The following is a 14596-nucleotide window of genomic DNA, read 5'->3' as shown; positions in this document are numbered from 1 at the left end:
CTAGTACAAACTTCCAATCCAGATCCTCCCTGAACTAGAACACAAGCAACTCAAGACCGGTTTCTCCCTTGCTATGGGCTAATCAGCCAGGTATAGCTTAGTTCCAGTGACACAGTGTGTACGGGACCCACCTCTGGGCATACCTGTCCCACTTAGGGCAACACACTAAAGTGTACAAAAAGTGATGGATGGAATGCTTGAATTAATCTCGACCACTGGTAATTCCTCGAGCCGCATCCTAATCCATCGTTATTTGGCACACCATGCCACCTCAGTTTGGACCCAGCCGTATTTAATCAGTCGTGATTCTGCTCCAGCGGGGGCAGTCCAGCCCAAACTGCTAGACGAGGTCCTCCCTGAATCAGAACACAAGCAACCCTAGGACAGTTTTGTCCTTATTAGGGCTCATCCGTCAGGTATAGCTTGATTGCAGCGGCACAGTATGCACACGGGACACACATCTGGACATACCCATATGGCATCACACTGAAGCTTGAAAAAATAGTGATGTATGGAATGTTTTTTGTTTTGCAGTTTTATTTAGTGTGAGCTCGACCTGAAGGTATTGGAGCACTTTACATGAGCACCAGTTAGATTACACAAGCACATATTCATATTTTTGCAGGCACAGGGAGATTTAGTGATTTGCCCAGAATCACAGGATGTTGAGCCGAACCTGAGATTCGGACCTGGTTCCCCAGTTCCAAAATCAGCAGCTCTGCCCAGTAGGACACATTCCCTTGAATTAATCTTGCCCACTGGTAATTACTCGGGGCAGCACACTCGCCCACACCTTCACATTACATGTGCTGTGAATAGTGGTGGATGAACTGGGACTTGGTAGCCAGGCCCATGTCTCAGCCAGTTAACATAGTGGCAAACAGCATCTAACATGGATCACTTTCTGAAACAAGCCAATAACATTCAACCCCAGAGCCCAGCTCGAACGCAAACAAAACCACAGGAAGTTCCTGGTGTTGAGTCCTTTAAAACAAAAACAACTAGAACTGTCCCTAAAGAGTCACCTGTTTCTAGCACCATCATTACATTTGGAAATGGAAATGAGTCGAATCTGTGACCTGTAGGTGAAAGATAAAAGTTCCAAACCTGTTCCAACCAGTACCTTTTTCAGTCGATTTGTAAAAAAAATAATACTGTACAGATTGACAAGATGCGGAGTTGCTGAGTTCAATACCTCGTCCTAATAAAAAGGACACCAGATACCGGTAACTTCTCAACTTCAGCACTTTTCCGAACGTGCTTCTGTCTAGGTTTAGTCTGGAAGGGGAGACGAATTTCTTAATGCGCCAACTGCTGGAAATCGGCATGAAGGGCCCAACTTGTTGTTTTTAAGCTCTCTGTCTATGAATATTTCCACCCCCGATTGACAAGGGATTGGAATCGCGTCGGACTCCCCCCGTCACTTTTCAAATAACAAATTACACCTTGGCCTTCTGACAGGAGCCGGGCCCCGAGACGTTTGCAAAATAATCCGCAGAAACACTAGCACTCGACAGTTACAAAATGTCTGCTTTTGTCATGCCCCCTCTGCCAAGTTTTCCCTTTGTGTTGCCACGGGGAGGACAGACGATCCCGCGCGCGCAGATAAACCACAGCGAGGTGAGGTTACCCCAGCCCAGGGCGAGGATTCCCCAGGCCCCGCGCGCTCGCGGGCCTGTCTCTACGCTTGTTTATTTTTTCAGTCCTGTTCTTGGCCGTGTCGATCAGTCTGGTTAAAGGATAACTCCCAAAGGGGTTTCCTCTCCTAAAGACTTAGTTTAAAGCCCGAACCCAAAATATCTGAATCACTGCGAAGTTGGAAAGTACAGAACAATGTAATGCAGGGGGATTCTATTTGTCTCTGGGACAGCCAGGCTGGCAACAACATTTCAACAGAGAAAAACTTCAGAATTGAGGGTTTCACGGAATAAAAAGTGTCTGGGGACTTAAACTAGGGGTGCACCACGAAAGCCTTGGAAGGCCCCATCCATGGTGGGCTTTCTATACACTCCATACATTGAATCCAAATGGAACTCATTTTTGTGTCGCAGGTTAGCCGAAAGATCTGGCTTGGATCCAGGCCTGCAAGACCTACGTTGGACACCTCTGACCTAGACTGTATTGAGGATAGTGCTCGTCTACATAGATTGTGGATGCCACAAAAGGGTTGGAGGTTTGCGCCAATGGCTATCTGACAGCAAGAGATGGTCTCCCTACTGTCCATGCAGTGCTGCCTCAGACATTGTATAAATGTGCACTAAAATCAGTATTTTAAACTGACTATTAAACTCTGATGCACACACGTCATGTCCATTGAAGATTATGTGAATGGGTTGGGCTCCACCATTCCTTGGAAGAGGATGTGAGTTGAGAACATCCTAAACCTTAATCCTTTGCCATAAATTAAGGGGAGAACTATTTGTACTAAAGAGTTGCATTTGAAGAGATAGGCAAACTAAGTTGAGCCAGTTATGGTGAGTTGCGGAGCGGTCCAGTGTAGTACAGCGCCTATTGCCTAGGTCCCATGATGAACAGTTTAGGATCTAGCATTGTGGTGCTGAAGGAAAAAGAAAAAGGCAAAGAGCTGAGGGGTTTGGATGTAAGGCTGGGTACCTTCCTAGGTGGATTGGCAAAGTCTAGGTCAAGTCATTCTTTGGCCTTTTAGGCCAAATATGCACAGATGAGCAGCAATTGGTCATGATGGAAGCCCTCTTCCTGTGTGCAGGACAGAAAGATCATGTGCTCGTTCGAAACACTAGAGGCTTGTAAAACACACGCATTTCATATTGAAATGGACAACAAACTCTCAAGCCTGAAGATGGAAATATAAAGAGATGGATAGAAATAGAAAGGTAGACATAGAGACATAAAGGTTGATCCCTAAACGTTGACACGTGCATTTCCAGACTATCACCCAATAGCCACTTGATCCCACTATAGTTTCATTTTGTAACAGATTATTAATTAATAATGTCATGATGTTTGGTAACTTACAATGAATATCCTGTCCTCATCAATAAGAATCTGTAAAAAAGTCAATTAAGAACAAATAGTCCAATCAAAAAGCTTTATTACATCAACATTTACTGATCAAAATTGCTAATTTTTCTAAATCATCTGAGCCCAGACCGTCAAAATCCTCTAGCGTCTTCCACTCATAGTTGTCGAGACTGCTCAGTGCGCTGGGCACATGCGTCAGTCATCTTTGTCTAATTTTTCTGCAGGTTCAAACTTGCTCAGCTTTCCATCCTTCCCCAATTCCATTTGAGTACCGTGAAGTTGAGTAATAAAAACTACTCTTGCTAAGTGTTATGGGACAATTCAGTTCATGGTACACCTTGCTTTTAAGGTGCCAATAAATGTATTATTGTCATGATGCAAAATTGCTGGGTCTACTGATGATGGGATACTCTTTAAAGCATGGCTGTCCACCTTAGATATAGAGGAGAGTGGAATCCATGACAGATGTTCAGGACATCCTCCAGTAAATTTGCTGTATTTAAATGTTTTACATGTAAATTTATCTTAGGTGGATATCCTGAGCATTTGGCATGAATCCAACTGTCCTGGACCAGTCTCCAACACCCCCCCTTTAGGCAATGCTAGGGGGTCTGTGGTTCAATAGGAATGATGTTTTTCAAAACATTACTTTCGCTTCAGGTTGTAGCCCCCGTAGACTGATCAAGCTTCTCCCCGACACCAGATCATTTCATAGTCTTCGGCATCAGGCACGCTGCACGATGTCTCACTAAAATAAAACGCATCTGCTCTTGAGCAGCGCAAGGCTCTCCCTGCCACATCACTGAACTGCCAACACATAACACGACCAGGAAGACGTGAGCAAGCAGTCCTGAGCAGACATTGGACCCAGCAGCCCCCGCTAATGAATAGCAGATTGCGCCTGCAACAATCGCTCCACTGTTACAAGTCCAAGATGTCATGGCTGGGCTTCGGAGATGCTTCCCTGTTGTTCCTGAAACGCACACAGACAAGTCATGTATCACCCTTTTATAGGTGGAACGAGCCAAGACCTGGCAGACGCTTGTAATGGTGTGAAATCTTTTAACAAGAGTGTTTTTAAACAAGGAGGTTCAGTTTTTTAATTCAAAGCAGAGCTATACTGATTATTTCCACAAAGAAGCCATTCTTTAACATGAATGAATATACATATATATTGCATACGAGCCAAATTAATAACTCAATGGCAGTGTTCAGCAAATAATAATATTTTGTTTTTCATAGACCAGATGATTATGTTAAAGAGGATACATTAGTTAAGTACACCTAGGAACAGGGGTGGTGCATTCATACAGGACAGTGAGGCTGTCACCTAGGGTTCCAAGAAAAGTGAGGGCCCAAAAAATTCAAATCAATGCAGGAATAATTTTATACATAATCTTTCATGCCTTTGTGATTAGCCCCAAAATATCCAACACCCTATTACCAGAATAGTGTTGTATGGAGCTTTGACCTCACGCTTCAGCATTAGCGCCACATGTTGTTTTGTGAGTGGAATCTCACAGTTGTGCGATTCCATGGCATTGTTTGAAAGTGGGTCTTCCTTGGTGGACAGTTTACTACTGGCCAGCAAGGGAGAGTCCACTGCATGTTGTTGTCTTCAATAAAACAACTTACCTCACTGAAACTGCATTGTCCTCCAAGTATGCTTCGCAACAAATTTGGCGCTGAGCTGACCAGTGAGGTGTCCGGACAACAGCAGTGCTGGAGGAGTGGCTGAGAATGGTGCGCACAACAGCAGTGGTACGGAGACAAGAGTGATGAACCTGCGTGGGGGTGAGCAAAGGTAGTGCATCGCCGCAGTCTTGTATGAGTGCCAATGTGCAAGAGAACTGTGTCATGTGCTTCCGAAGGAGTAAGTGGGTGGTCATGACCAAGTTTCAAGGCCCCACCCCTAGATAAGTCAAATGTAGAGTGTGTGTGACGTTTTACACAAACTTAGTTCCTGGTGGCCATTCTAGGGTACTTAACCTTATTGAAAGAGCAGGTCTAGGGCTTCAGTGACGCAAGACGCAACCTCATCATGACAGCCATCCTGTGGGCCGGAACAAGTTTCCTGCATAATCTGCAGAGACATTTGTTTCCATAGTAACAAGTAAGGGCAACACAGCGTTATGTGTGCTGCAGCAATATCTGGGAGATGCTCACCTTAAAGCAGCAGTAAAACAGTGCATCCATCAGTGATGCACACACCTCGTTGAGAACATTATTTACTTTACAGATATCGTATGTTCATGGTTGAATCAGCGCATTGATCGATGATGCACACACCCTCTCCATCACACTTTAGTTGTGGCAATAAGACTGTGATTTGCCTATACAGTTGAGGTCCTTTATGGGTGTTACAGAGTACTATGCAAAGTTTGTAAAGAGGTTTGCAGATAAAACTGAAGCGTTGAGGTTGTTACTGAGGAAAGGTCAGAGTTTTTTGTGGGCACAAGAACAGGATTTTTTTAACGTGAATAAGAAAGAAATGTGTGAGGTTGGTATTCTGTTGATATTAAGCTCATGTCACTTGTAACAGTGGATGCGAGAGCAACAGGTGTGGGCACCATTCACTCTCAGAAGCATATTAGTGATGAGAAGACAGATGTGGGCGCTATTCTCTCTCAGAAATATAGTAGTTGTGAGAAGACTGTAGCTTTTGCATCTAGGATGGTAACCAATGCTGAAATAAATGACTCTGTTATCGAGAGAGAAGCATTGGCTTCTGCCTGGGCTGGGCCAAGCAAGGGAGAGTCCACTCCATGTTGTTATCTTCAATAAAGCCACTTATCTCACTGAAAGTACATTGTCCTCCGAGTATCACTCACAACAAATTGCTTAGAGGCCACATACCTTTCTAGTTGTTTTAATTGTATATGAGTATTTTAGGAAAATTCAATTTTTTTTGTCATTTTACATTACGTAAGTCCTGGAGAAGTACTAGTTGCATACTCAAAAATGCCTTTCTGTCTGTAGGTGCCATCTACCTAGACAGCCTACAGTACCATTTCCTGGCAGCTAGGCCCTGCCTAAAAGTGCATATTGTTTGTAAGCCCCTATGGGATTGTCCTATTCAGGTAACAAGAGCCCTACATCATGCTGCATGAAGCTAACAGATGCCCATCTTACTGCTGAATTAACGAAACAATTTTGTGTTTTACTTGAACTTCCCCACCTCAATTTCCCCGATGGTCATTGCACTGCTTAGCAGACACACATGCCACAATTGCGTTGCTGAATATCTGAACCCATACTCGCCAGAGGCCATCTTGGCACAGGACACTTGGAACACCTTGCATGACCTGAACATAAAATTTACACCTAACCACACCAGTTGGGGTTTATGGAAAATTATCAATCAGGTATAGCGTAAGGAGTCTTTACAAGATGTCTCATCAACACCACCAGATATCCAAGCCTTTGAAATACAGTATTGTCCAAAGAAAACTCACCATCTAAACTCTTCCAGGTTAGGGAAAGGTTTTCCACAACACTGAGCTCTGAAGGCATATCTACCTCTCGTCTTCACTTGACATGATGTCATTGATAGGCATCTCAGGTTTAGCCCTAGTGGCCAGCAAACCATAATGTATCAGTAAGACCTACAACATTTATCAAACCCCATAGTCTTTCTTTTTGAAGACAAATCACCTTTGATGGGATGTCAGCTGGAGGCCATGGAATCTGAACATATTTTCCAGATTCCTACTGATTAGATTGCTGTTAGGGAAATTCATGTGTCCGTCCATTAAACTCTGAAGAAAAAGGGACCCAGCTTCAAATCACTGAATACAGCATTTACTTTAATACTGGTGAGTTAGAAATGTAAATTGTAGTACATATCCTTTTTATGGAAGCCTTGGAGCATGGCTGGGATCAGCATGCTCTTCACTGGCGTATTCACCAGCTCACTACCATCATACAGTCCCTCTCAGCATATTATAGCTACGGCTGACAAGACCTGGATCGCTTTTGTAACACTACTTATGTAACCTGCTGGTACTTAGTATGAAAGTATGCACATGGAAATCATTCTCACGCCAAAACGAATTATGCTTGTGCTACATAAAAGTGGGGAAAAAACAACAAATATAATAATCTGTGCCAGTTATATAGGAATAAGGATTTGACCCATATCTAGCTGATGTCTCTGCCAAATAGTTTTTTTTCCCCCGTAGTTTTATATAGCGCAAACTCGACCCGAAGGTATCAGAGCGCTTTACATGAGCACCACTTGCGTTAAAGACAGATACATTAATTTTTGTTAGGCACAGGGAGATTAAGGGCCATATGTAGGTAGCCTAACATTTACCACTTCATAAATACCGAATTTTACCGATTCGGTATTTATGAAGTGGTAAATGATATGTAGGTAATCCATCGGTAATATTTACCGATTCGGAATGGGTCGATAATTTAGAATCGGTATTTACCGATTCGGTAATGGTAACTGGCTTCCCATTGATTCCTATGGGCCTCCTGGCCCATAGGAATCAATGGAAAGCCAGTTACCATTACCGAATCGGTAAATACCGATTCAGTAATGGGGGGAGCACAATCAAGGGTGGCAGGGTGTCACAGTGACACCCTGTTGCACCCCTGATTCCTGCATGTGTGCACATGTGGCACACATACATGCCCTAAGGGCATGTATGTCTGCCACATTGCACACTTCAAAGTGCAAAAAAATGCTTTTTTCCAGCTATTCGTCATTTACCACCAACTTTTAGTTGGTGGTAAATAACGAATCCCCACAACAACCACACACTCCCCCTACATATCATTTCAGGATTCGGTATTTACCGAATCAGAAAAATTACCGAATCGGTAATTTTACCGATTAGGTAAATTACCGAATCCTGAAATGTGCCCCCTACATACCAAAAGCCTGAATACCGGTCGGTAACGGGATATTTACCGAAAATCGGCCGTTACCGACCGGTATTGGGCTTCCTACATATGGCCCAAAGTGATTTGCCCAGAATCACAGGATGTTGAACGTCATTGCCGAGACTCGAACCCAGTTCCCCAGATTCAAGATAAACCGCCATCGCCATTAGGCTACATCCTTTCCCCAATTTTGTAAAATTGGACTTTCTACACTTCCCATGTTTAGAAATTGGATTGCAGGATATGACTTCAAACAAAAAATCTGAAAAAGTATGGTAATGGTAGAATCTCCCCCTACCACCAAAGGAACAATCTATGTTGCAACCACCTCATCAAAGTCTCTATCCATCTTGCAAATAATTCCAAGACATTACACTAGACTACACTCTATTCCTAGCAAACCAGGTCAATTCAGCCATCAGCAAAAGGAGCTTCCAACGGAAAGCACCAAACAGGATCCACTCATTCCTTCTAGTGCTTTGAAAATGGTGGTCCTTGCATCAAGCATTTCCGGTGCTGCATGTGTGAAGCTGCCTGTTTTTTCATGCCTTGTTCTCTAAAAGTATGAAAAGGCATTGCACACACGTTCCCTGAAATGTCTGTATTTTCTCCCTACCTTCTTACGGAAACTACAGGAATCACCCAAAAAGTACGCTTTATCCAAATGTCCGAGGACTTGTATTAGAACAGTAATTTATACTTATCTGAAACATTTGGGCGTATTTCTAAGCCCAGCCTTCAATTTTCAGGAGGAGTATAGAAATATGACTGTTCCTGGGAGGTATAGACATACATAGGAAGCTTCAAGGCCTTGCTCCAACTTGATTATAAATTTTTTATGCCTCAGACTCCCAAAAGGACAACACGAACATCTGCAGATGTTCTGAAACAATTATATTAGAGGATTATTAGAACTGACGCAATCGTGCATAGGTTGGGCAGTTCGATCTGCAAGAGAAATCTTTCTTCACAGCCATACCTCCGTGTTTCCTTTCTTCACGAATATACCCTGCACACTAATTTATTTCTCGCCACAAAAAAACTACCAACAATCCTTTTTGAAACTTCCAACTGACTATATAGCTATATAGTCATTTTAGAAAACCTTTCATCAGTTTTGAAATTTCTAAGCATTCACCAAATTGTTCTATCGCTCTTACAAGAGCTCATACTCAAGAACTCAGCTCCACAGATCTGATTCCCAAGGTGTGTAAATGCTCCCTTTCTTGTTGACTTTTGGTGACTTAGGCATGGCTGCCTTAGAGTGATTTAATTTTGGACCAGAGTGCAGTAATGTAAGGTCGGTTACCTGGGTTGATGCATTTATTTTTTCTATATAAAAAAGTATTTTTACTTTATACAAAGAAAATTGACAAACGCGTCAATTGAAAAAAATCCTGAAATTTTACAGATTTTTCTGGCCAAATTTAGACATTTAAAATTTTTTCAAAACTAAGGTTCCCAGTCATTCCTTTTTGCAACTGAATAAGGTAGTGCTTGCACTATGGATTTATATATTTAGCTGGTATGAGGCACTTTGCCGCTCCAAATTTCACAACATATTGCAATAGAGCTCCAGCAGGTCAATTGACTAGAAAAGGGAGGGTTGCCCCTCACTGGCATGGTGTGCGAGCTTGGTCACAGCAGCTGATGGATTGGTAAGTTATATTTAGTCCTTTTTGCTTCAGAATAGTTGGAGATGTGGTCCCAGCACGTTTGGCCACTGGGGGATAGGCTTTCAGCACAGATGCCATATTTTGGGCTTTCGTGAAGGTAGGATGGCTATCCAGATAGTGTCCTCAAATGGGAGTTCCTGGAAGCTCCTTAAACTAGGCCATAGAGATGCCCAGAAGGCTCCTGGATGATTGTTATCGAAGATGGCACACTCATTAGCCCACAGACCCTCGCGTGGAGACTGCATAGACTTCTATTGTATACAGATTGGAAAACTGCCTGTTCTGCCCCATGAATGGCAAAAGTGTAGGATGGAGGCTGGAATAGTGGCAGGAGCCCTTTCCCCCGCTCTGCCCTCCCCGCCCCAAAAAAGCTGGCTATATTGTTACTCCTTCTTCTGGCTCCTTGTTCCAAAAACTATACATGAATGCTTCCCTGTGCTTCAGATTGCAGACTTTGTGAGCAAGACTCCAAGACTTGGCGCAGGGCAGGCTTCAAAAAGTGTGCTCAGACTGATGTGCACGGCCTACCCCTACGGTGTAACAAAGAGATTTCTATCTCGTTAGCGCAAACATTTAAGTTCAGGACATCCTAGACCAATTTTTTTGTTTTTCCTAAGTAGCCAAACGAAGTAAGAAGAGCCTTATAAATCCTCGATTCTTCGTGCGCTCTCTCTCTCAACAGTCAAGTTTTTCATCTGCAAAAGGCTGGAATTTCAAACTTACACAAATATCCCAACTTTTTTTTTTTAAACAGGTTCCAAATAGACATTTATTTTGGCCGGGGTAATATTTTCCTTTTATTGCTGTTATGAGATTCAACATTTCCAGAAATAACTTCTGAAAAGTGCATATGGGCTTTAAACATGTGTGATCTTTGCCTAAGAGGTAAGAAAGTGTTTTAACATATAACCCCAAGCATTTATGAATACGAGATGGCTAAATGTATCAAATTAAAATATCATTTAAAATAACAGCAAGATAACTCGACCTCATTTTCAGCTGTGAGAAATAGAGTACAGCGAATCCCAATAATAAAACCACTCTAGGAGGCCTGACTAAGCTGTGTACATTAATAATTCTTAATGTACCCTTTTCCTCTTTTAATAGTTAAAAACCCAAACTATTTCCATACTCTTCTGTCATACCTTCACCCAGATGTAAAAATATATACCGACGTCTCGCCATACATTTTTGTTTTTAGTGGCTTGACATACAATTATGGGCGAAAGCGGAAATTTAATACAATAAACAAATACATATTTTAATCAGTATACCTTAAGATAAGTTACATAATATCTTCTTATGGGTGTTCTAGGGACACAGTTGGTATCTGAAGTTCGGAATTTATCTGCTGTCAGAAATAGCCCCTATTCCAAGAATTTTTCCAGTAATGGGGAATAACATGCAGATTTGTTTGCTTTCTGCACCAACATCTGCATGTTCTGGTGAACAGCTGACCATTTCATCAATTTACTATCCACAAGTTTGACCTGCTGAAATGTAACATTGTCTGTAAGCTTTATAGAACCTGATGCAATAAACCTCATACCACTTATAATTGTGATATCTGAGCAAACAGGTGCTACTATTAATCCAGCTAATGCCAAACAGGCATCAGGTGCTGACAGAAGGTGAAAGGGCACTTATATTGATGAGGTGAAGGGCTGATGTGAGGGAGAAGACACATTTAATTTGATGGAGAAGTAAGACATTTGGGTCCGTATTACAATAAGTGCCCCGGGGGCGCAACGGACATTTGCTTCCACTTTCCGTGCCCCCTGGGCACTTTAGTATTACAAAAGGGGGCACAGACGTTTGCACATCCCCTTCAGTAATACAGATAGCGCTGGTGCACTTAAAGCGCCAACGCTACCATCAGGGGGCGTCCCCTCATTTTCATAGGGGCGTGCCCTATGCAAATGAGGGAATTCCTTTGTCCCTGCACCATATTACAGACGCGGGCGCAGAGGCAAAGAAACTGTCGGAAAGAGAGCCAAGAATGAATAATTCTATGGAGGAGGCACATTGAGTGAGAGATGCCCTTTCTTGACGTCAATGTTTTGTTTGGATTTGGCATTTTTCTATTAAGAAATGTATTGCTGCTTGTGTCCTTCACGTGAGGGATATCAGGCCTTGCATTGGCAATTGTCTCCTTCAAGTGAGGGATGCCGGACCCTGCAAGTTGATTACGGTAATTCATCATGGTTGAGAATTAAGCTGTAGGATATCTGAGTGAGTTTCTAATTTAACTTTTGAAATAATAAGTCCTCAAGCCAGTGATCAAGGCTTTATTGTATCTAAAATGTAGGCCATTGAGTCGTTCAGAAAATGGATGACTTCTTGTAAACTGTTTAAGTTTTCTCCTTTGGTTTTGCTAGCCTTAGATTCCTCAACATACCAGGGAGTGGCAGATCTGAATTTTGATTATTCAGAAAATGCTCTACTAAAGGTAATTCAACAACATCTTCTCTGAGGTCACATGTTGAGGGTGTGCATGTTGTCAAAGGAAATTGAAAATTATTCCTTTGAGCATTCTTTTAGGTATTTTGTGTTTTGTTTATTTCTTTCAATCTTAGTTTTTCTGAAAAGCGATTATTGGTTGAATCTGTAATAGTACAATTTGTTGGTGTTACCGTGGGTTGTAATGTGAAGATGTAGGTTTTGCATTATTCTAATTCAGTTTCAAGGCTTGAAATCACCCAGCTTTGTTTGCTGACTCAAGCAACACTTTTTAAGTTGCATTCATTCATTTTTACAGCCCCTGTCAACATCTATTAATCGGTAAATAAGAACAAGTATGAACTTAGTTATATCCAGGGCCACAGGAATTATGCGATTCTGCGCCGACTGCTTTTTTCGCATAATTATGGTTTTACACTATTTACCACATAATCCATCATCTGCTGCATAATCTGCAAGTTTTAACAGAAAGAACATTGTTTCTAGGTTAAACAGATCAAAATTTAATAAAAGCGCGGCGACATGGGGATGTGTGGAGTGGAATGAGGTGCAAATTTAGCCCAGACAGTATTACATCTGTAACAAAATTATGAATTAATGATATAAAAAAATGTGCCTCATTATGCCGCATAATTTGCCTTTTCTGATTGCATAATTTAGTCAACCCTGCCACATAATTTGGTGCTCCCCTGCTGCATAATTCCAATGGCCTTTGGTATATCTGTCTGAGAAAGATGAACAATGACATTTTTAAGTGAGATGGATCCAGCCGATATGAGGGTCCGCAGAGTTTTTGTTCACAATGACACCCAGTTGAATTCACCTTTCATTTTGGTTCTTTGTTGTTTTTCCATGCTGCTCTTATAAATGGAGGACCATGTGTATCATAATACAAAGCGGTGCAAAAGTCCAGGGCTGTCTCTGCATCTCACACCTGATAAGATACAACTTGATACCTCTGACAATTAAAGGAAGTTTGGATGGTGGCTTCTTGCATTACCTGATGTCTGTGTCCATATCTTATCTCCCTCTGATTACCCCCTGACTTTTCTATAGTGCCTGATTTAATTTTTGGATCTCCCACGAAGCCGGAGATCAGTTTGAAACCTAACTTGCCATATCTTAGAATTCCTGTGGGTAATGACCTCCTTGGAGCACCAACATCTCTAAATGTGAATATCTTGTGGCACTTAATTGTGCTTGATACCAATCTGAACATTCAGTTCTCAACTGGGCACATTGGACCAGTCCGGGAGGCTTCACAAGACAAGGGCATTACTGTGCGCACTGTAACATAATGCAGACATTAAAGCTGGTGTCACTCGGCAAACAATGCTCCAAGTTGCTGTTTGTTTCTTTATTTCTTTTGTGTATTCTTCATACATCAGCCTGGGATGAACAGGATGTGGTCTGCTGAAGAATGTCTGTGGGTTTGAGGTCGGACACCAAGTGATGAGCAATCGCTCTGCAAAACATCCAGAGAGCTTGATGGCGTGAAGGAGGCAGAGCATTGACAAAGACACCAGGTCTTGCTGGTGTTTATAGTGAAAGGAATACTTGTGTGGAGCGTGAAGATGTGTTTTGCATGTGTAGGCTCATGACTGTGTAAGGTAACTGTTTGCAAATACCAGCATTATCAGAGGTGGATTGAGGGAAGTCAGGGGAAGAAGCCAGTGTCTTGTTTATGGCTTTTTTAAGTTGCATTTTACAAGAATGACAATGTGTTTAGAGACTGTCATAGGCGTTCTGGTATTAAAGCAAAATCACAGCTGTAGATTAAGTAGAGTCGCTGGTGCTGTAATAGGTGAAGTGAGCAGGCCTGAGTTAAGACGCTGCCCCTGTATTACATCTACAACAGCATTGCCGACCTTTTCATAGTTACTCCATTACACTGTCAAACATTTGCATAGACCTACTATTAATTACATCAATAATGTCTTAAAGACTAAAATGAGGGTCAGTGTTGGGGATGGGTTTAGGGTTAGGTTTAGTGTAGGAAAACAGGCTTTTTGCAAGTTTCCACCCAATTTTTGCCCCCTTTTGGACTTCTAGCTGCTGGTTTTCAACTCTGTAAGTGCACTGAGTCCTGCCAACCAGACCTCACTGCCGGTGTTCTAACCCATTACAAAGTGTATGTGGAACTGGCTCTCTCCAATTGGCAAGTACTGACTTAAATATAAATCCCTAGTATAGGGTACCAAGGGCATGTAAGGCAGAGGGTCCTCCCAGGGCTGCAGTACTGATGGTGCCACCCTGATTGTGCCACCCTGATTGTGACAAAGTATAAAAAGGCTCCCCGCCTGCCACAGCAGTCTGGAAGGGCAGTTGTAACACTGACAGTTCGACTTTGCCATTACCATTAATGGTAAAGCCACCCTTTCTCTTAACAATATATGTAAGTCTCCCCTAAGGTAGGCCTATAGGGCCCTACAGCAGGGAGCTGTATATCAGTAAGTGGAACATGTATGTTTATATATGTACTTGCAGTAACACCCCTCAAAGTGTCGTTTTGCTGTGGAAAAGTTAGTAGCCCCATTGGCTAAAACAGGGTTACAGGTTGGCACCCC

At 42.4% G+C, this 14596-nt stretch overlaps 1 protein-coding gene across 5 annotated transcripts in view; it reads left to right on the top strand.

Moving 5' to 3' along the window:
* PRDM16 (PR/SET domain 16) overlaps window positions 1-14596 on the top strand; it is a 1086739-nt gene that overhangs the window by 766277 nt on the left and 305866 nt on the right. The gene's annotated exons all lie outside the window — the stretch shown is intronic.

The sequence above is a fragment of the Triturus cristatus genome, chromosome 1_2, assembly GCF_964204655.1.
Source record: "Triturus cristatus chromosome 1_2, aTriCri1.1, whole genome shotgun sequence".
NCBI lineage: Eukaryota > Metazoa > Chordata > Amphibia > Caudata > Salamandridae > Triturus > Triturus cristatus.
Note: the sequence above shows the minus strand (reverse complement) of the source record. Positions and strands in the feature narration are given on the sequence as shown.